General features: G+C 41.1%; 1 protein-coding gene across 1 annotated transcript in view; it reads right to left on the bottom strand.

Annotated features, from left to right (window-relative positions):
• Positions 1 to 23,991, bottom strand: part of LOC137351360 (potassium/sodium hyperpolarization-activated cyclic nucleotide-gated channel 2-like) — a 139,221-nt gene that overhangs the window by 48,766 nt on the left and 66,464 nt on the right. The window lies entirely within an intron of this gene.

The following is a 23,991-nucleotide window of genomic DNA, read 5'->3' as shown; positions in this document are numbered from 1 at the left end:
CAGGTCGCTGATGTCCTTAGCCATTTGCCCGTCTGTCCCTCCTTGCCTGGTTCTCTTCCTTGCTGGAGGATCTTCCTCCAGAGTGGGCAATGCCCATGACAGCGGCGTCCCAAAAATGTAATAGGGACAGCTTTTTACTGCTTGCTGCGAGGGAAGGCACTCGCACACCCCACCCCTACCACCCCGGGATAAATCGCAAGCTTTGGCCCTGCCAGGAATATTACTCACTCAAGTGAGCCCTGGTGAGCCAGCAATATTAGATCAGACCATGGAATTTACTGCTAAATTAAACACACAAGACACAAAACTCCAGTACCTCAAACTCCTTCAGCGAGAGAGGCACTGACGCTCATTTAAAGCTGCCGGGTCTGCGACACCCCCCGCCCTCACCCCCGTGTGGCCCATGCACATAACGTAAAATGGCACGCAGGTGTAAAATAGCAGTCAATTGGCTGTTTAATTACTTCAGTTGGCTGTCAATTGCCTTAAATTGGATGGCAAGCGGCATCTCTATCTAGCCTGCCATCCGAGTTTCAACTGGCAATCTGCTATCAGGCTGTCAGGGACCTGTTCCAATGTCATCGCCCGTCATTTTTCACTGAAGACACCTCCGAGGACACTGATTTGACAAGCTAAAATTCCGGTCCATATTTTGCCTGCAAAGGCGCATGTCGCAGGTAAGACCTCATGACATTTCTATTCCCAAATCCTTTGAAGACAGTCCAATCATGTTAATGGTTTACCCCAAAGCTACTTCCCTCAAACCAGACTTCCTGACTTAACAGTTTTCGAATCCTTTGAGTAATAGTTTTATTAACTGTTATCTTTCTAGTTTATAGTTAATGGATCCCTCTACCTATGTTTATTGCACTAGCTACCAAAGATATACTTTAATCACCCATAGTTATAGAATCATAGAGTCATTTAAGACACAGAAAGCAGCTATTCGGCCCATCGAGTCCATGCCAGCTCTCCAGGGAGCTATGCAGTCAGTCCCACTCCCAGGAACGATCCCCATAGTCCTTCAAGTCTTTCTCTCAGGTAGCCATCCAACTTCCTCTTGAGGTCGTTGCTTACCCTTGCGGGCAGCCTTGTTGGAATGTTCCTAGCCTGTACTCGAAGCATCTCTTCCTTAAAGATAATCCACTGTTCCGACACAACTCTTCCTACCGGTCTTTGGTTCCATTCTACCCTGGCTAAATCCCTTCTCATCTCATTGAAATTAGCCTTCTTCCAATCTAGACAGTCTACCTTATTTTGTTCCTTGCTTTTCTGCATGACTAGTTAGACAGTCTGGAACTTATGATACAATGATCACTCTTATGATGAAGTGATTCATTTTTGTACGGAGAAAGTGGACAGATAATATTAAACAAAGGGTGCAATTCTAAAGTGAGTGCAGGAGCAGAGGGACCTGGCTGCATATGTGCATAAATCATTGCAGGTGGCAGGACAGGTTGAGAGCACGGTTTATCGAGCATACAGCATCCTAGGCTTCATTAATAGGGGCATAGAGTACAAAAGCAAGGAATTTATGTTAAACTTATATAGAACACTGGTTTGGCCTCAACTGGAGTACTGTGTCCAGTTTTGGGCACCAGACTTTTATAAAGATGTGAAGGCATTGGAGAGAGTACATAAAAGGTTCACAAGAATGGTTCCAGGGAGGAGGAACTTCAGTTACGTGGATAGATTGGAGAAGTTGGGACTGTTTTCTTTGGAGAAGAGAAGGTTGAGAGGAAATTTGATCGAGGCATTCAAGAGTGAATTGGATTATTATCTGAAAAGAAAGGATGTGCAGGGCTATGGGGAGGCGGCCAGGGAGTGCCACTAGGTAAACTGCTCTTTTGGAGAGCTGACACAGACACGACAGGCCGAATGGCCTCCTTCTGTGCTGTAACAATTCTGTGATTCATTACTGTCCTTTATGTCTTTGCACAAGCATTTCTCGTATACAGCCCTCAGACGTAAAAAGAAGACAAACCATGCTTTCCTCTCACAACTCTTCAGACTTTATCTTGGAAAGACTGTTGCTTCACGAGACAAGGAACTTTGATTATTAACCCTCAACTTCCCAAGATATTCAATGTACAACTCACCAGGACAAACAATACAGACCTCACAACTTCTATCTAACCTGTCCTTTCAGAATTTTAAACATCTGTTGTTAAACATTCAGTTGCTCCAATGGGAAACACAATTTTCTTCATATTTGTGTTTCCTTATACCAAACAGCAGCCTAATGACTCTTAATTGTTTTTTCTGAAGTCTCAATATTCTTTCCATAGTATGGGCAGTACTCTAATTGAGGTTTTTAGATTTTATATAGGCTCATCATTACCTCTTGGCTTTTATATTCTATACCTTGTGTGATAAAACCTAGCATTTCATTATCTTTTCTTATGACTTTATCAATCTGAGATGTTGTCTTTAATGTTTAGTGAGCCTGTACCCCACAAATCCCTTTGCTTTTCCACATCATCAAACTGCACAAGAATGGTAAAAATCTTACAAGAATGTTAATGTGCTAATGATACTCAATTTCCGTGGGTCAGTTCATTTATATAATTATTCACAGCATGTGGTCCAGATTTGGGCAGGTGCCAGGAGCACACTAGTAAGAGCAGAAAAAAATTGAATTTTGCAGTAGTAAATACAGCGAAAATGCCATCACTCCTCTGAAACTGTCAGCAACTTCTGGAGTCCGCACATGCGCGGTTAAATGCAGAACTGACAAGGACTTCCGTCACCACATTATTAATCTCACTGTAAAAACCCTTGAAAAAGTTACACCTTGTTGAATGAGGTGTAACTGGGTTTTTAACGCGTACTAAATTCATAATTACTGCTAAACAGCCTCATTTTAAGAGTAATTTTATATTTATTGAATGTCAAATTTCTCCATTATGATAAAATATACCACATATTTAATTTTTTTTTACAAGTCTTATGATATTTTAGCTTCTATGTTAATCCCATATGTATGTCCCAATCATTTATTTCACTATCTGTAAAATTTCAAATTTAAAGTGAAGGGATTCAGTGGATTTTAATTCCTGGTTTGCTGTCTGTGAGAATACATTGTGATTGGCCACTTACACTGCTTGATGACATCACTGATGCTGCATGCCTTGACATCCCCTTGACTTGGTGCCAGATTCAAACTGACATCGGGAAAGGGGAAATTCACACCACAGGAATAGGCCATTCAGCCCATCGAGCCTGCCCTGCCATTCAATACAATCATGGCTGATCACCCACTTCAATGCCTTTTTCCCACACAATCCCCACATCCCTTTATATCATTTGTATTTAGAAATCTGTCAATCTCTGCTTTAAACATACTCAATGACTGAGCTTCCACAGCCCTCTGGGGTAGAGAATTCCAAAGATTCACAACCCTCTAAGTAAACAAATTTCACTTAATCTCTGTCCTTAAGTGGCTTCCCCCTTATTTTGAAATTGTGTCCCCTGGTTCTAGACTCCCCAACCAGGGGAAACATCTTATCTGCATCTACCCTATCTATTCATTTAAGTATTTTGTAGGTTTCAATGCGATCACCTTTCATTCTTCAAAACTCCAGCAAATACAGGCCCAGTTTTCCCAATCTCTCTTCATAGGACAGTCCTGCCAACCCGGGAATGAGTCTGGTGAACCTTCGTTGCACACCCTCTATGGCAATAATATCCTTCCTAAGGTAAGGGGACCAAAACTGCACACAGTACTTCAGGTGCTGTCTAACAAGGTTCTATGCGATTGAAGCAAGACTTCACTACTCCTATACTCAAATCCTCTTGTGATAAAGTCTAACATACCATTAGCCTTCCTAATTGCTTGCTGCCCCTGCATATTAGCTTTCAGTTGACGTATTGACAAGGACACCCAGGTCCCTTTGTACATCTACACTTTCTAATCTCTTACCATTTAAGAAATACATTGTACATCTATTCCTCCTACCAAAGTGGATAACCTCACATTTTTCCATATTATATTCCATCTGCCACGTTCTTGCCCTCTCACTAAATCTGTCCAAATCCCCTTGAAGCCGCTTTGCATCTTCCTCACAACACACATTCCCACCTAGTTTTGTGTCATCTGCGTACTTGGAAATATTAAATTTGGTCCCCACATCCAAATCATTGATATATTTTGTGAACATCTGGGGTCTAAGTACTGATCCTTGCAGTACCCCAATAGTCACAGCCTGCCAATGCGAGAATGACGCGTTTATTCCTACTCTCTGTTTTCTATCTGTTAACCAATCCTTACTCCATGCCAGTATATTACCTCCTATCCCATGTGTTTTAACTTTGCTAACCAACCTCCTGTGGGGAATTTTATCAAAAGTCTTCTGTAAATCCAAGTATACTACGTCCACCGACTCCCCTTTATCAATTCTGTTAGCAACAGCCTCAAAAAACTCCAACACGTTCATCAAACATGATTTCCCATTCATAAATCCATGTTGATTATATCTAGATCTTTGTGGGCAGCTTTCTTCGAGGTCAGAGGCGAGTGCCCTTGCTTCGTCACTGACTGCAGAATACAGCCTATTGTGCAGGTGGATGTGACTATTTAAAGGGAAGTAACAGAATGGAGTAACCTAAACACGTACAGCCTATAGGAGGTCTCAAAGGCATTTCAACCCACTGGCACATTGCTAAGACTGAAGAGAGAGGAGGCATACATCAGAGAAAGGGGGACCCAATGTACAGGCAAGTAATTGGGCAGCCCAGCACCGAATTTCCTGCTCATTGGCTACTGATGTGACGATGGCACTGCATGGTGTGGTTAAGAGAAGATTTGCCCTCTTTTGTCACATCACGATACTGTCCCCATTGAAAGCCTGTTGGAGGAAACAACTGTCTACTGCTGTTGCTGGCTGTGCAAGCTCTGTGTTTCAAGTTAGCTGCAGGTGTCCTTGTACTGGTCCTCTGCTGACCCAGAGCTTGTAAAAATACCAGCCCAGGTAAATGCATCCCACTCACCCCTCCTCGAAATTTTCCTCTACATGAGAAATTACTCTGAACTTGTATTGTAGTATGGCTAAGGTGTCAGTCCTGTCTCAGTTGGTAGTACTTGTGCCGCTGACTGAGAAGACTAGGGTTCAATCCAGATACACAAGTACAAAAAATCTAGTCTGTCACTCTAGTGCAGTAGTGAGGGAATGCTACACTATCTGACGTGCCGTCTTTCGGATATGATTTTAAACGACGCCCTGTCTGCCGTCTCAGGTGGACATAAAAGATTGTATGGCACTACTTTGAAGAGGAGCAGGGAAGTTATCCAGTGTCCTGGCCAACATTTATCCATTAACCAACATCAATAAAACATATTATCTGGTCACTATCACACTGTTGTTTGTGGGAGCTTGCTGTGCACAAATTGGCTGCCGTGTTTCCTACATTACAACAGTGACCACACTTCAAAAAGTACTTCAGTGACTGTAAAGAGCTTTCCATATCCTGAGGTCATGAAAGGCTCTACATAAAAGTAAATCTTTCTTTCTTGCATTTCACTTGAATTAGTGACAAGTTGAGTGTTAGATTATTTGACATGCTCTTGGCACAATGACTTCAGTAATATTTTGAAGCCTTATTTCTGACACATCAGGTGTCTGGCACAGTTTTACTGCTTGCTTGTGATAGCACCTGCTCCAGCTTCTCAATAAATGCTAGAAGATTGATTTCCAGGATGTGATTCTCACACATTAACTGTCATTTGAACCATTTTTCTGGGAAAAAAATTAACATACGCCTTACAATAAGATCCATGTTGCTAGCACAACTATTGGAAATACAAAAGAATGCAGCTGAAAGTTCCATTTTTATATTGACAGTAAGGAATAAATTGACTTTGCTATATCAAGATTTGCACTATTTCCCCAATACTATTTGGCAATTTTGCTGCAGACTATATACCTATGTACAGCTTGAAATTGTAATGTTTCTTAAACTGCCATGTTTAAATTTGATTGTGTTATCTGCTTCTGGAACTGACAATATGCAATATTGTGATCTTGAGCCTGATAATTTCAAATAATGAAACTGAATATAGGGGTTTTAAAAGCATCACTTCAATGGTGTTGGGTGGCACAGTGAGTTAAGGTATCGCCCTTTTACTCTTGGAATCAACAGTACAAATCCTGTCTAGTCCAGAGTGATGGAAACGTTATCTACTTGATCACCGTTGAGAGCAGAGGAGTTCTCCCCAGTCCCCTGACCAATATTTATCCCTTATCCAGCATCACTAAAACAGATTATCTGGTCATTATTGTATTGCGGTTTGTGGGATCTTGCTGTGTGCAAACAGGCGGTCACTTTTCCCTACATTACCAGAATGACCACACTTCGAAAAGTATTTCATTGGCTTTAAAATGCTTTGGGTCATCCTGAGGACATATGAAACACTACATTAATGCAAGTTCTTTCTTTTTTGTGTTCTTTATTTGGCAGTTTCATTGCAATTTTAAGTTAATGTAAATACAAAATTCCTAATAAATTAATACCAATTCTGCAGCAATTGTTCAGTAATGATATTTTCATGACTCAAGTGGAAAGCTAGACAATTTAATTCTTTATTTACTTTTTTTCACAACATAAATACAAATGTAATAAATGTATTGCGTTAAGCAACAAAAAAACACTGGACTTTACTATCACTCAGAATTAATTTCATTCACAATATTCTATCAAGGTCACTGATATCTCCATGACAATTATTAAAATTGTTCCATGATTATTGGCTGGGGAAATTATTTAGTGGATGAAACAATTGACATTAATAACCCTCTCTCCATTGTGGTATATCTTGGTGCCATTCTGTCTGACTCAGAACTGGCTAGATTCAATGAATGGAGGCAAGCACATCCAAGAAATTTGCACCTCTGGGAGACAAATACAGGAAATCCCAGGCTTGCAGGCAAAGAAGTGGAAAACGCCAGCCACAAGTCCTGGTTGGGAGTAAAGTGAAAGTGTCCATATGAACTGGTTGGCACAGTGGATTGGAACCTCTGGTTCCTAGGTTAAAATCCAGCAAGATTGTTAGATGAAAGTACTGGCAGCCCTCACCCCAATGAGCATAAATAATCACTAACGCCAAGGTTTACAGCACAGAAGGAGACCATATGGCCCATTATTTTTATGCCTGCTCTTTCCCAGAGCAATCCAGAACTAATCCCACTGCCCTGTACTATCCCCACAGTCCTGTATCTTCATCTGCTTCAAATGACTATTTTAAGAAACATCCAATTGCCAAATTTGAACCATTGCCATTTTATTCTGAAGACGTATTCCTTATTTACATTGTTCCCTATTTTGCCATTCCAAAGTACTATTCCCTGATCAGTGGGCAGGTCAATCATTTCCAGCCCTGTACCAGTATGGCTGTGTAACTAGGCTGTGAGGAGATATTCAAGCATAAACTGAGAAGACTCAAACATATATTTTCCTTTCTTCCCTATAGGGAAACACCAGATTAGACACTCAGCATCCACCCCCACACCCCCAACCTCAGATAGCTCTTGATATTGAGAACTCATCTTGCAGGAATCATGACTGTGAATCTTCTCTCTGCCATGTTAGCAGCCTCAATTCAATATTTGCCAAATAAGTCTGAAAATATTTTGATTAACATTGTAGAGATGGCAAAATTATGGGTTTTCACATTTTAGATGCATTTCATCAAAAATTAAGATGAAGGAAAATGAATAAGTACACTTGATAATTTTAGCAAATATGTCCATGTTTTGTACAGAATTATATAGAATGTACATCACAGACGCATGCCTAAAGGGGCTGTGCCAGTCTTTATGCTCCACACAAACCACTTCCCACCTTACTTCATCCAACTTTATTTACAACTTGTTAAAAAGCAATGTCACTTGTAGAAATTCCATTTTACTCTAACTTTTTTTAACATAAAACTTGACAAAAGTTTATATCCTTTAATAACTATATCATTAATAAGATAAGGTCAGCTTGGCTCACTGATAGCCCACTTGCCTCTGGGTCTGATTCAAATCCCACACCTGGGACTTGAGTGTAGAATTGATTCACATGCCTTATATAGTATGGAGGGAGCACTATCTTTTGGATGGGATGTTAAATGAATCTACATGAATATTCCTGGTGTCTCGGCCAACAATTATTCCTCAAACAATAATGCCAAACACAGAGTAACGGTCATTAATCTCATTGCTGATGGATGTGATCTTGCCTTGCAAAAATTAATTGCTGCATTTGCCTATAAAAAAAGTGCTATAATTTAAAATAGTTCATTGGCTGTGAAGGACTTTGAGATGCCTTGAGGACATAAAATAAACTATATAAATACAATTTAGTTTTTTGATAGGACCTGCCCAGTAGCACAATTGATGTTTAAAATACAAATGTACATTTCTAAGTATAAAATTGATGTAAATGACTTATTCTTTTGTTTAATTCAAAAGACACAGTTGCACAATATTACCTCACATGGATCTGTTCCTTATCTTCAAAGGCAGCCTCATATTCAGTATTTAATTGTAAAAGGTACAGTCACGTGAAAGTAAAAATATTTTAAAATATGGTTTCTCATGGTTGATAGTTTATGCTTTAAGAACATTAATGTCTGTTCTCCATAATATGTTAATTCCAGCTCAGTAAACTAGCCTGAAAACATATAAAACATCTTCTAGAATAGCTCAAAGTAATACCTAAAAATTGCAGTCATACTGACTGATGGCTGACTCCCAATGTATTCAAGCAAGCCTCCACCCCCAAAGCCACATTGACAAAATCAAAGCATCCAAAATATTAATACAAAGCAAAATACTGCGGACGCTGGAAATCTGAAACAAAAACAGAAAATGCTGGAAATACTCAGCAGTTCAAGCAGCATCCTGTGGACATGAAATGTCACACAGACCTGAAATGCTTTTCTCTCCACAGATGCTGCTGAGTATCTCCAGCATTTTCTGTTGTTTCAGTCATCCAAAATTTTGTTACTCAGATTAATTAATTCCTCATATGCTCAGATTAATTGAAGCGTCCAGTACTTATTCTTTCAGTATGTCTGTTTACAATTATGGGCCAGATCTTGCCCATGGGGCATCACATGGCATACTCCTGCTGTTGGACTTTTAATTAGAAATGTTTTTTGCATTTAGCTTGCTGGAAGTATGAGCTGATAACAGCACAGTGAGGGCAACAGGGCATCCGGGACCTTAGTGAACACTGGGACCAATAGTGTTTCTTCTTAACCAACGTGCTTTAAGGATTAAGAAATAGGACCAACAGAGAAGAACGATGAATTAGAGTCAAATCAAGTACAAAAAGAGAGGGGAAGAAAGACTGGATTAATAGAGAGAGAGAGAGAATAAAAAAGACAGAAAGGAAAAGTAAGGATTTTAATTTTTTTTAAATCTTAACATTTTTCAAATCTCTAGCACCAATTTACTACATGCAGGAATACGACTCCACACTGTAACTTGTTCTCTTTCTGTGCATAAGAGATTGATTGGCATTGCATTAACAATTATCCTGCTGTTGAAAGAGTCCTTATGCTGTTAATTATGCGTCCTAACTTTTTGCAGTGCGTTTAATGGGCAATTAATGAGCATACCAGCAAGCTCTTAAAAATAATGAGGAGGCTAAGAGGGAGATGCCTTTTGTATGAGGCAAACAGGAGAGCACATAAATCAACCAGTAAGTTCTGGAGATTCGCAACTCACGGTGGATTGATTAATGCCCTGAATTTGTTGGGTGAATCGCATATTAATAACAGTGTGCGTTGTTAACATGTTATTTTTCCAGCAAGATTTGGCCCAATATACATGAATACTGAATATTATGGTGACATTCTTACACCATTTAGAAAAAAAAAAGATCAAAATTTATCAGTTTATTCAATAGCTGTTACTTTGAAAGCATTCATAATATATATGTCCTTAATCACACACATCTGCATCATAAGCAACAGCAAATTATATTTCAATTAATTCTTGTAGATACCAGTAGATAAAAACATATATCAATGCTCTGCAAAGTGCCAAAGAAATTCTGTACTCAGAACAGAATACAGTAAAAGATAAATTTCAATGGCTTGGAGTGCATGTCCACAGATCCCTGAAGGTGGCTGGACAGGTAGATAAGATGGTCAAGGCGGCATATGTGATACTTGCTTTTATTAGCCGAGACATAGAATATAAAGCAGGGAGGTTATGCTGGAATGATATAAAATACTAGTTGGGCCACAGCTGGAGTATTGCATATAAAAACAAGAAATGCTGGAACCACTCAGCAGGTCTGGCAGCATCTGTGGAAAGAGAAGCAGAGTTAACGTTTCGGGTCAGTGACCCTTCTTCGGAACTGACAAATATTAAAAATGTCACAGGTTATAAGCAAGTGAGGTGGGGGTGGGGCAAGAGATAACAAAGGAGAAGGTGCAGATTGGACAAGGTCACATAGCTGACCAAAAGGTCATGGAGCAAAGGCAAAGACAGTCACTGAGGAAGGAGTATTGCATGCAGTCCTAGTCACCACACAATAGGAAAGATCTGGTTGCCTTAGAAAGGGTCCAGAGGAGATTTTTAGTTATGAGGGAAGATTGGATAGGTTAGGGTTGTTTTCTTTGGAACAGAGGAGGCTGAGGGGAGACCTAATTGAAGTGTATAAAATTATGAGTGGTCTAGATAGAGTGGATAGGAAGGCACTATTCCCCTTGGTTGAGGGGTCCATAACCAGGGGGTGTAGTTTTAGGGTAAGTGATAGGAGGTTTAGAGGGGATTCAGGAGAAAAGTCTTTCACAAAGAAGGTGGTGGGGATCTGAAACTCACTGCCAGAAAGGGTGGTAGAGGAAGAAACCCTCATAACATTTAAAGAGTAATTAGATATGCACATGTAACCTACAAGGATTCGGACCGAGAGCTGGAAAGTAGGATTAGGCTGGATGGCTAGTCAGCTGGTGTGGGCACGATGGGCTGAATGGCCTCCTCTGCTGTAAATTTCTATGATTCTACGATTTATTCTCTATTTGGATTTAATCTCCACTCTATGCAGAATTATATGCATTTCAACCATTTAAATACAGTTGCATGGACTTGTAATTGACAAATTGCAAAAGTTACTGTTAAAGGAATGGGGATTGCACAACCATTAACTGCTTTGCAAGTGTGTAATATACATCACATGCAGCAAGGATGTACCAAATAATGATGGGTTACCTACCAAGGTGAAAAAGGACAAAAACATCTAATTTTTTTTAAACTCTAGAGAATACTGTGGAAAATTAAGTAATGTACTTGTGCTGTAAGAATAGCAGCTATTTTCAGTATTGCAGTTGTAAGTGTGCTTGCAAAGCAAATGCACTGAACACATGATGTCATTCCCGACAGTGCCTCAACTATTTTAAAACTCAAAGCACGTTGGACTATGCAGCCCACCACCTCAACCAGAGTTAAGTTTTCAGGAGCTAAACTGCAAACAGCCTCTCTTCAGTAGCAATGTATTCTGCGTACACGTGATATGAAACACTATTTATGTGATATGCAATGCATACATATTAAGACCATCCGACAGGAACTATCAGTTTAAACATAAATGCAAGCTTTCCAAATGGCTTAATGCGTAAAGACACATAATGATTTGGTGCTGAGACAACATGACCAAAAAGTGCTAGGTTCCATTCTCAATCTGTGGTGGCGAAGCAGATAGAATTATGAGCTGAATTTTAACTTTGCAAGAAGCTGGGAGCTGGGGATGGGTGTGGGGCAGAGTGGTCCAGTCGCACACCCGAGACCCAGCGGTAAGTACAGTGCGCCTGTCAGTGGTTTTTAAACCCAGCCACTGCATGACTATATCATTTGCGGGTTTACCAACCAATTAGCGGGCACGCTGGTGACCCAAATAAGGCTTTATAAATAGAGGCATAGAGTACAAAAGCAGGGAAGTTATGATGAACCTTTATAAAACTGGTTTGGCCTCAATTGGAGTATTGTGTCCAATTTGGGACATTGCACTTTAGGAAGGATATGAAGGCGTTAGGGAGCAGAAAAGATTTCTGAGAATGGTTCCAGGGATGAGGGACTTCAGTGATGTGGATAGATAGGAGAAGCTGGGGTTGTTCTCCTTAGAAAAGAGAATGTTGAGAGGAGATTTAACAGAGGTTCTCAAAATCATGAGGGGTCTGGACAGAGTAGATAAAAAAAAACTGTTCCCATTGACAGAAGGGTCAAGAACCCAGAGAACACCAATTTAAGTTGATAGGCAAAAGAGTCAACAGTGACATGAGGATGAACGTTTTAGCACAGCGAGTGGTTAGGATCTGGAATGCACTGCCTGCGAGTGTGGTGGAGGCAGGTTCAAATTGAGCCCTTGAAAAGAGAATTGGATAAGCACCGGAAGAGAAAAAAATTTCAGGTGTACGGGGAAAGGGAGGGGAGTGAGATTAGCTGATTTGCTCTTGCAGAGGGCCAGCATGGCCTCCTTCTCTGCTGTAGCCATTCTATGATTCTATGACTGGCAAAGGCATGCAGAAGACAGGCAGTAAGGGAATGCACAAGGGTGATTAGTTAGCTTTTGTATGCATATCAATATTCCTTTATAAGTTAGGTTTGGCATCTTTATTTTGCAGTGGTTCTTATTTTTGCATTGTGGCCAAACAGAAGCTGTGATGGTCAGTAACAGAGGGAAAGTAACATGTGGGACTGTTGACGAATGGAGAATTGGGTTGTGGTTACTGGTATTACACTTGGATGAGTTCTTCATAGACAGCCTGGGCAGAATGGGGCTGTCTAGAATGCAACCTCCATTCCTCTTCCTTGCCTTCCTCCTCCTCATGCTCCTGATCCTCAGCTGCTCACCATATAGCAGGTGCCAAGGGCTAGCCCCTCATGATGGCAAGGTTATGCAGCATGCAGCAGGCCACCACGAATCTTGACACCTGCTCTGCCAAGTACAGCAGGTCTGCTCCAGTACGGTCCAAGCAGCAGAAGCATTGTTTCAGCACACCAATGGTCAGCTCTATCACAATTCACCTGGAAGCATGGCTCTCATTGTAGATTTGTAGTGTTTTGAAATTGCATTGTGCATTGTGCACTCTCAAGGCCTCTGTAGAACACGCATGTTAGCGAAGAGAAAGTGAAACTAAGACAGAATAAAAGAGAAGCCTTTATATTCAGCTGCTGCAGTCTTTGTCCCTCTGTCTTTGTCTCATATCTTATACCAAACCAGGCTAAACCTTACTCCAGTCCTGAAGACATCACACATATTGTGTATATGTGTGTGAGTTTCTCACTGGAGTCATCAGCATGTCGTCAATGAATAGTCCTGGTCACTCAGTAGTCACCCTTTGATTTGCCAGGGTAACTGAAATGCAGCTGGCACAATCAACTGCCACAGAATGAAGTTAGCGTGACTGCTGCCAGGATACCAGGCACTGGCTTGTATGATTCATTGCACTTTGGACACACAGTACCCGGACAGTGGGGGAAGTGGAACCCCTTTCAATTCCGGTATAGAGTAGAGTTCACTTGCTACACCTGCAAAGTGAAACATATGCGGTCAATGAAATCCTGCGCCATGGGGATGCTTACAATTCTAGTGAAGTTGCGTGCTCACTCCGCCTGCTTCTCTCTGGTAAGAAAGAATGACATGTAACTAACTCTCTTTGAATAGCGTCAGTGACTTCCTGCATGCAATAGTGGATGGCAACTGTGAGATATTGCAAATATCTGCAACTCCAGCCTAGAAGGAGGTAGGCGCATAAAAGTTCATTGCTTCAGTCACCTTCACAGCCTCTCGTAATATGGTCCTTGCCCTGCTCTGAGATTGCTGCAGTTGTGGCTGTAGCAGGTGCCGATTTCAGTGAGAATGTTCTTAATGCTCTGCATACTTCCAGCAGACATTCACTCTGCATGGGCTAATGCCCAAACCAGAGTGATTGCCCCACAACTGTGTGCGCGCACCACAGTCATCATTTTGTAGTGCCTAACAAAAGGGTGCCTATGAGCCCAATTTCTTGCCCATGCTTCTTTCAGTTTGTGTGGAATTTTGGGCCATTTTTCTGTGGGCAGCTGCTTGGTGCCTTTTGTCAGCACTCTATCACTGGCAGACAATGGCATTCACACAAGGGTATTAGCAGCTGTGACATTGTTACTATAAATGCATTCAGAAATAACTGGCAAATGGCAATTCTATAAATGACTTGGATGAAGGGACCCAAGGTATGGTTGCTAAATTTGCTGATGACACATAGATAGGAAAGTTAGTTGTGAAGAGGACATAAGGAGGCTACAAAGGGATATAGATAGGTTAAATGAGAGGGCAAAGATCTGGCAAATGGAGTATAATGTGAGAACATGTGAAATTGTCCATTTTGGCAGGAAGAATAAAAAAGGAGCATATTATATAAATGGTGAGAGATTGCAGAGCTCTGAGATGCAGAGGGATCTGGGTGTCCTAGTGCATGAATCGTATGCAGATACAGCAAATAATTAGGAAAGCTAATAGAATGTTATTATTTATTGCAAAGGAAATGGAATACAAAAATAGGGTTATGCTTCATTTATACAGCGCATTGGTAAGACCATATCTGGAGTACTGTGTACAGTAATGGTCTCCTTAATTAAGGAAGGATGTATGTGCATTGGAAGCAGTTCACAGAGGGTTCACTAGACTAATACCTGGAATGGGCAGGTTGTCTTCCGAGGAAAGGTTAGACAGGCTAGGCTTGTATCCACTGGAGTTTAGAAGATTAAGATTAAGTCACCATTCGTGACTCCTCAGATACTGAAGCAGTCCGTGTAGAAATGCATGCAGCAAGACCTGGACAATATCCAGGCTTGGGCTGATAAGTGGCAAGTAACATTCGCGCCACACAAGTGCCAGGCAATGACCATCTCCAACAAGAGAGAATCTAACCATCTCCCCTTGACATTCAACGGCATTACCATCGCTGAATCCCCCACTATCAACATCCTAGGGGCTACCATTGACGAGAAACTGAACTGGAGTAGCCATATAAATACCGTGGCTACAAGAGCACGTCAGAGGCTAGGAATCCTGAGGCGAGTAACTCACCTCCTGACTCCCCAAAGCCTGTCCACCATCTACAAGGCACAAGTCAGGAGTGTGATGGAATACTCTCCACTTGCCTGGATGGGTACAGCTCCAACAGCACTCAAGAAGCTCGACACCATCCAGGACAAAGCAGCCCGCTTGATTGGCACCCCATCTACAAACATTCACTCTCTCCACCACCGACGCACAGTAGCAGCAGTGTGTACCATCTACAAGATGCACTGCAGCAATGCACCAAGGCTCCTTAGACAGCACCTTCCAAACCCGCGACCTCTACCAACTAGAAGGACAAGGGCAGCAAATGCATGGGAACACCACCACCTGCAAGTTCCCCTCCAAGTCACACACCATCCTGACTTGGAACTATATCACCGTTCCTTCACTGTCGCTGGGTCAAAATCCTGGAACTCCCTTCATAACAGCACTGTGGGTCTACCTACCCCAAATGGACTGGAGCAGTTCAAGAAGGCAGCTCACCACCACCTTCTCAAGGGCAATTAGGGATGGGCAATAAATGCTGGCATAGCCAGTGACGCCCACATCCCATGAATGAATAAAAAAAAATTAAGAGGTGACTTGACTGAAACATATAAGATTTTGAGGGGTCTTGACAGGGTGGATGTTGAAATGATGCTTCCTCTTGTGGGAGAATCTAGAAATTGGGGTCACTGTTTAAAATAAAGGATCGTCCATTTAAGACAGAGATGAGGAGAATTTTTTTCTCTCAGAGGGTCATGAGTCTTTGGAACTCTTTTCCTCAAAAGGCAGTGGAAACCATCTTTAAATATTTTTAAGGCAGAGGTAGATAGATTCTTGATAAGCAAGGGGGTGAATGATTATTTGGGGTAGGTGGGAATGTGAAGTTGAGGTTACAATCAGATCAGCCATGATCTAGTTGAATGGCAGAACAGGCTCGAGGGACCAAGTGACCTACTCCTGCCCCTAATTCGTATGTTCGCATGTAATTAATTCAAAGGGATTTCTGTTTTTAAATTATGTCAAAGGAAGCCTTCCCGAGAGGGACTTTTGGACTGTAATACAATTCCAGAGTTTTGATGTTTGCAAAAACTGCTCCCAATTAACAATGACAGACAATATCTAAATGCTTTGTGTGTGCCACATAATTGAAACAAACTCCTTGCCAGCCATTACTGTGCATGTAATGCACTCAAACCACACAAAATGGTGAGATTAAATTATGCCCAGCGTGATGATGGCTGAAAGTCAATGGATCATCAAGATTTTATAGCATTCAGCTCTGGGCAAGGCTAATGTACTTCACTCTGAATATAATACCGAACCTTCCAGATAAGCAATCTTTAAGAATGACAGCCAAATGTCAGCTAATGAGGCTAATTCAGTGCACTGCACTAAGGGATCTATTTTCATTCTTCTCCCCAATTGGCCCTGTGTGAGTAAGCGAACGTCAAATAGAGTGTCTGGCTAATTTACACAGAAGTCCTATTTCCTTTAAAATCCAGAATGCCACTATGCATATACTGATTGTCTTGAAACTACTGATGGCAGGATTCTTAAATTAAATCTATTCGCTTAAATTTATATTATGCCTCTTCCAATTAATTACTTGTTACCTTGCAGTTAAGGTCATGCTGCAGATGAATGCAACAAGCATATTCTGAATCAAGCACCATTTGAATTGGCTAAATTTCAGTTATTTTAAAATTCAGAATATTTTTCTCCACAAGTTGAATTGAAATGCCCTCTCGTTAAAAAAATATTCATAAATAGAAGATCCATTTTTTCATATTTTCAGTACTGGATCTAAATTTGGAAACCAAAAGAATTGCTGCCTGTTGCGACAAACAGGATTGGAGTGACTGGCAATAAAGGGCAGATAGCTTTTCTTCCTTTTGTCTGAAATACTGTGAGCCAGATTCCTGGTGGTTTAATGGAATACAGCAATTTCTTGGCAGTTTAGAGACAGGTCCATATTCCCACATAGTCTGAGACAGGCAGGTATCCAGACAGTGATTCATGGGACACATGTGGCTCCTCAGCCAAGGCAATCTAATCCTTGAAGCCCAGGGAATTCAGTCCTGTTTGTTTTATATTTCTTATTTGCGTGCTTGTTCTGTTTGTATTTTGAGGGCAGGGAGCTGAGTGCCGGTGCCTTACAGGCTCATTAATCCTAAATTAGAACACAAAATTTCTGTTACTATTAGCAAATTGAGATTAATGGAAATTAATGGCAACATGGATTTAAACATAATATTCATCCCCCCCCAGCCCCCAAAAGATTGCATGGTCTGTGACCCATAAAGAATAGATGACTAACCAAAATGACATGTGGAGAACTTGCATTGCCAATTATTATAGAGAGATACAGCACTGACACAGGCCCTTCGGCCCACCGAGTCTGTGCGGACCAACAACCACCCATTTATAATAATCCTACATTAATCCCATATTCCCTACCACATCCCCACCATTCTCCTACCACCTACCTACCTACCTACACTAGGGGCAATTTACAATGGCCAATTTACCTATCAACCTGCAAGTCTTTGGCTGTGGGAGGAAACCGGAGCACCCGGCGGAAACCCACACGGTCACAGGCAGAACTTGCAAACTCCGCACAGGCAGTATCCAGAACCGAACCCGGGTCACTGGAGCTGTGAGGCCGCGGTGCTAACCACTGCGCTGCCCCGACAGCACAGTGGGTTATGCAATCTGCGCACCATATATTGTCCTGTGGCATTCATTTCACGTCTGTAAAACGAGCACTGTGCAATTACATTTCTAGGCCCCTAACTTTATTTGGCATTAGTGCAATCAATCATTTTTAATTTCGGTTTATAAATGTAACATTAGAATAGTATATTTGCTTACATAGCAGCCTAAGGTCACAAAGTTCACTGACAATTAGCCTAGTCTTTGAAATTGACAAAATCGCAGGAGTGCAAATAATGCACATTTATTTTCTGGAGCATATAACAAGCATTTTAATACATCCTATTATTAAAAAGGGTCCATGACGTGACTAATATCTACCGCACAATATGCTAACTCTGTTAACTATGCTATTTATCTCTCTCCCTCCCTCTCTGACTATCACAATTATTTATTCAGATGCTTTTATGGCAGCAGTCCTACTTTGGAAGTATCTTTACATTGGTAGTCTGTGGCTTCTGAAATGAAAGGGCAGCTCACATTCGACAGTGGTTAGCATTACTTTCCACTGAAGCTTACAGTGCAGAAGGAGGCCATTTGGCCCATCACATCTTTGTCAGATCAATTCAAAATCAAACTCTGACCTGCATACTCCTCCAACCCTGAATCAGTCCAAAATTAATCCCACTGTTAAACTCCAGAAAGCTTCTTATAGAAGGATAAGGTTGGAGCCTATATTTACTCAGTTTCACATTTAGAGTCATTTAGTCACATGCAGAGGAAAAGGATTACAAACATGTAGCTCCTCACACAAAAACCCTCTCCCAGTCCCAGTGAGTGTCTGCTTTTAAGTGCTCAACTAAAACCCCAATTAACTCCCTTCACCTGCATATAATCACACAATTAACACCCACCATACCACACTCTCCCCATAGCCCTGTATTGATCGAAACTAATCCCATTTCCCACCTTTTCTGCGTAGCCCTGTATCAATCCCAAACCACACCAACAGGCCCTATTAAACCAATAAATACATAGAACATAGAACATAGAACATAGAACATTACAGCGCAGTACAGGCCCTTCGGCCCTCGATGTTGCGCCGACCTGTGAAACCATCTGACCTACACTATTCCATTTTCATCCATATGTCTATCCAATCTTAATATATAATACAAATATAACTTTTATCAATTCCATTTGTAGTAATCCTTATTAAAGATAAATTGGGAAAACTATATTATTTTGCAAACGCGACATGAAATCGTGTGACATTGATCACAAGTCGTGGGAGTCAGTTGCCAGCATTCGCCAGAGCTGGCGGGCAGCCATAAAGACAGGGCTAAATTGTGGCGAGTCGAAGAGACTTAGTAGTTGGCAGGAAAAAAGACAGAGGCGCAAGGGGAGAGCCAACTGTGCAACAGCCCCAACAAACAAATTTCTCTGCAGCACCTGTGGAAGAGCCTGTTACTCCAGAATTGGCCTTTATAGCCACTCCAGGCGCTGCTTCACAAACCACTGACCACCTCCAGGCGCGTATCCATTGTCTCTCGAGATAAGGAGGCCCAAAAAGAATATTATTTTTAATGTAATTTCATATCTCCCTGTAATTCTTCCTGTACTCAAATTCCTGTTGGAAGTGTATGTGGACAGCCTGCTCCCCATCTGCACCTTGATTGGCCTCTAGAGGATGTCAGATACCAACCGAGCAACAGATTCTTTTCCAATTCCACCCCCGGCTCTAACTTGAAGCTGGTGCCTCTAATCAGCATTTCCTGGGTTAGTGTAAGTGAGATTTAGAACTAAGTAGAGTGAAGAGGTGAAATCTGGGGTTTGCCATTGAGCACTAGGACTCAATGCTCAAAATAACCCTCCATTGTTTTATTTTAAGGAGATTACTTTCCGTGCCTGTCGCAAAACTGAATATACATTGTGTAAGAATGTAAACCCTAAATTGTTCCACAAGTAAGATATTGTGCATCATGAGATGCTGCAGAATAATTTGCATGGTCCACTGTAATTCTATTCCTTGGATTTTAAACAAATCTGGTGAGAATAAAGGACATTGCAACTTTAAGCACAGTTGCTACCACACAGGATTCAGCTCTTTCAAGAAAAGCACTATTAAGAAAGACAGCATCATTCTACATCTATTCTATTAAGATTACACAGAAAATTATTCATGTAATCCAGTCACTTAAGGATGGCCCTGAAAAATCTAATCAATCAGGATTGGAAATTCACATTAATAGTCACATCTAAATTGTATTAAGACATAGCAAACCTGGGTGATATTTTATGAAATCTTAACATTTGCTTTTCTCTGAATAAGATTAACACCTCACTACTGAATAAACTGGAATTCTGGCAGAGAAAACATTGTGATTTGTATTTTAAGGGTTGGTATGTAGAACGTTAGTTCCTGAAACCTCTACTTATGGAGGACCCCTCCAAGTAGCAGTGAATCCCAAGGACCGCTCTCCCTTACCTAATTTCAGGATGACATGGACCAAATATACAACAAAAGAAATGAATGGTAGAAAGAATTTGCATTTATAGAGCACGTCAGATTGTCCAAAGCACTTTAAAGTTAATGAAGTACTTTAAGAATATAGGGGAATGTACCAGACAGTTTTTACACAGCAAGTTCCCACAAACAGCAATGAGGTAAATGGCCAGATAATCTGTTTTAGTGAATTTGGTTGAGGAATTGGCCAAGACATCATCCCTGCTCTTCTTCAAATAGTATCATGGAAACTTTTACATCCAGCTGAGCAGACAAACCATGCCTCAGCACTTCTGACAATGCAGCACTCCCTCAGTACTGCACTGAATCATCAGCCTGGATTATGTGCTCAAATCTCTGGAGTTGGTCTTGAATACATAACCTGCTGTCTCAGAGGCAAGACTTACCACTGAGCTAAGGTTGACACCTTAGCAATTGAATACTAAAAAATAAAGACATTTAATCATCTCAGGGATTCCATGGAATCTCTTTGAGAACCTTTTAGGCCAGGGGTTGCAGCTTGAAAAGTTATGCTATTATATAGCTCTGAAACAAATACAAATCTGATTGAAGTAAAAGCAAAAATACTGCAGATGCTGGAAATCTGAAATAAAAACAAGAAATGCTGGAACTACTCAGCAGATCTGGCAGCATCTGTGGAGAGAAGCAAAGTTAACATTTTATCTGATGAAAGGTGACTGACCTGAAACATTAACTCTGCTTCTCTCTCCTCAAAACTGATTGAACTTGTTGACACATTTTATAAATACTCGATTCAATAAACATTTTTGTTAAAAAACTATATCCTCTGCTGAGAAGAAAATTAATATTAAACACAATTGGATGACATCTAGGACCTCAATTCTGCTTCTTTGTCTTTGATCAGTTATATTTTCCATTTAAAAGACTTGGCACCAAAATGCAATTATTTTTTAGAGTTTTGTTCTTGCATAGTTTATTGAATTAACTGAAATGTGTTCATGAATTAGGTTCAGCTGTTTGCTGTACATCTTGGCAGCCATTCATGACATCACAGTACAATTAAATCATTGAAGCATGTAAGAGATTGGAACTTTCATCTTGGCTTCAGTGAAGGGCAGATGCAATGACACATGGTGAATCAATTGCGTTAGATAATAGTTTCACTTTAAACTGTGAATCAGCAATTTTGAAATTATAATAATTGTATTCTGCTTCTCTTTGGGTTTTTTTTTTGCCTTCCTCTCCTGAGGGCAGATTTCCTGGGTAAACTTGTCATCTCTGCCAGTAGAGCTAAGCTCTTGCTGTTGTTTCTCTCAATCTGAGGTCTTACTGAGCCATCTTAATCGTTACCGGGCCAACTACCTGTTCGTCAGAGTCAACAAGATTTTCAGAAAGAATCCACAATCAGCGGGTAGCCAATTCATCTATTTAATGGCCACTTAAGGCCAATTGTCAGAGGCTGATTCGGATTTTCCAGCAGGCCTCCAGCGGCAGACTGGGGGGTGGAGTGGGGGGGGGGGGGAAGTGCTCCAGGCCGGCTTAGAGGCCCTCCTAGCTTCAGCTAGGCCACCAGCCACCCTTTGGAGGGGTTCCTCCTACCCCACCCCCACCCCACAATGGTGGCCGGGCTGTTTCTTTACTTAATATTTGAAAAAATTGGCGAGGGGGTAACTCCAATTTGGAGCACACTCTCTCTCACTTACCTGCCATGGCATCCTGCTGCTGCTTTCAAGCTGTAGGGCCTTCTATTGGCCCTCTATCTTCAAGAGCCTGCCTGCTGTCCTTAATTGGATGCTGAGCCCACTCTCTGGCCACTAACTGACCAATTCAGGGGAAACTACAAGTGAGTGACTGTTTCCCACATAGTGAGGACTTTTGACCCCATTTGAGCCTGATGGCTGGGTCCTAAAGCCCGCAGGGAAAATCTTACTCCATGGGTCTACCATGTCCTTTGGCCATGGAGAGCATCAGAGCTAAACAGGACCCTGTACTCATCTGATAGCCACTCAATTGTCACACCCAACTGTGATTAGCTAACTGTTCAGCACAATCAAAACCTGGGAACCTCTGATCGTACAGCTTGGCATTATACTGGCCATATCCATGAGAGGAAATTTCTTCACTTACTGGTGGTGAATCTTCTACCCCAGAGAGCTGTAGATACTCAATTGTTGATCATATGCAGGATAGAGCTCAACAGAATTTTGGATACTAAAGGAATCAAGAGGGTAGTGTGGAACAGTGGAGTTGAGGTAAAAAATTATCCATGATCTTAAATGAATGGTGGAGGCAAATGCTCAAAGGGCGAATGGCCTACCCATGTTCCTATTTCTTACATTCTTATTCACCTCCTCGATAACATTTACTGTGTTTATACAGCAGTTAACAGTCTCAAGACAGTGGCTGCAGAATGGGTTTCAGCCAGACAGTGATGTCAAACATCTTCTCTGTAATTGTGTGGTTGCACATATGCACGAGATCTTCCCAAGCAGTTCAAACTTAAATGGTTACAGTGTATGGGTGGCAATGTTGAAATTCTGCAACTATTTAAATCAACTCCAGTTAGTTTAAAACAGTCTCCAAGGGAACCATGTTTTGAACCTAGTTTCATATCATAATAGACCTACACTTCATGTGGTGTCGAACTAAATTGCTCTGAGTCCTCCAGGGAGTCTCACTGATACCCACCAGGGTCAGATTAGGCTCCAGATTCACATGACAACTTTCGCATCAGCTGGTCACATGAACCACTTTGTAACAATGCTAATAGTGTAATGTCAATGTGCCATTTTATATCCAGAAGACCTTCCCTTCAGTTCTCTATTTGAAAGACTGAAATGCTTACATTTCCTCATAACTGAGGAAATGAACAGTCAGTTCTGTAGTTTTTCTCTGTACTGCTTCTGAGTGTCTCCCTTGGGTCTTGATGACCAGAAATGGATGCAATATTCTCGATGTGGACTGACCATTATCAACTTCCTCTGATGCGTACTCTGCTGTCTTAGCTACATAATTAAATGTTCTCTGTTGGATATGCTGACCACAGTCTACTAATACCTCTATAACTCTTCCAACTTCACCCTTATCTGTTCAGATGCTATTCATGGAGCACTTATGTTGCCCATTTCTCTGAATTTCATTTAATTGATCTCTTACATATTTTACCTAACTCATTTTATAGCTCCCCATTTGTCTCCTCATATTTAATTGCTCCTCACCATCACTTTTGTGAATTTCAAAACTTTGCGTCGAGCTGAATTCAAAACACTAATACAAATTTAAAAACCGTAAGATCACAACATCAATCCTTTCAGCACTTCCTCTAGTCTAACACCCACAAGTACCTACTGCTGAACTTCAGCTACTTTCTTATCCATTCCCGAGATCTACCCTAACAGTTTAAACTCAAGTAACAGGCTTTCGTGTTGAAATTTGTCGTTTGACTATTTAGGATCCTAGGTGCTCCTTACATTGTAGGATGTTTGCTTTGGATACCACGTCCTGAACAAAATCAAGGTTAGGCAGTATCTTCCACCTGTGAATCCATGTTGGTTGCTGTTTACTAAGTTATCATACAAGTAATCTGCAAATTTACTCTGAATAATCAATTCCATAATTTCATTTTGCATGGATTTGAGACTGCTGGGTCTGTAGCTGGCAGGGTCTGTGATATTGGCCTTTTTGCAAAGTGAGCACCATTTTGTATTTATCAGTATCCTACACATTATCAATACTTCCAGAAGCATGAAATACTATGGCAAGCTGAAGCTTAATCGAAACTAATGGTATCATCATACTATATTACACATGCA

Source organism: Heterodontus francisci, chromosome 36, assembly GCF_036365525.1.
Source record: "Heterodontus francisci isolate sHetFra1 chromosome 36, sHetFra1.hap1, whole genome shotgun sequence".
Taxonomy (NCBI): domain Eukaryota; kingdom Metazoa; phylum Chordata; class Chondrichthyes; order Heterodontiformes; family Heterodontidae; genus Heterodontus; species Heterodontus francisci.
This window is presented reverse-complemented; position numbering and strand designations above follow the sequence as displayed.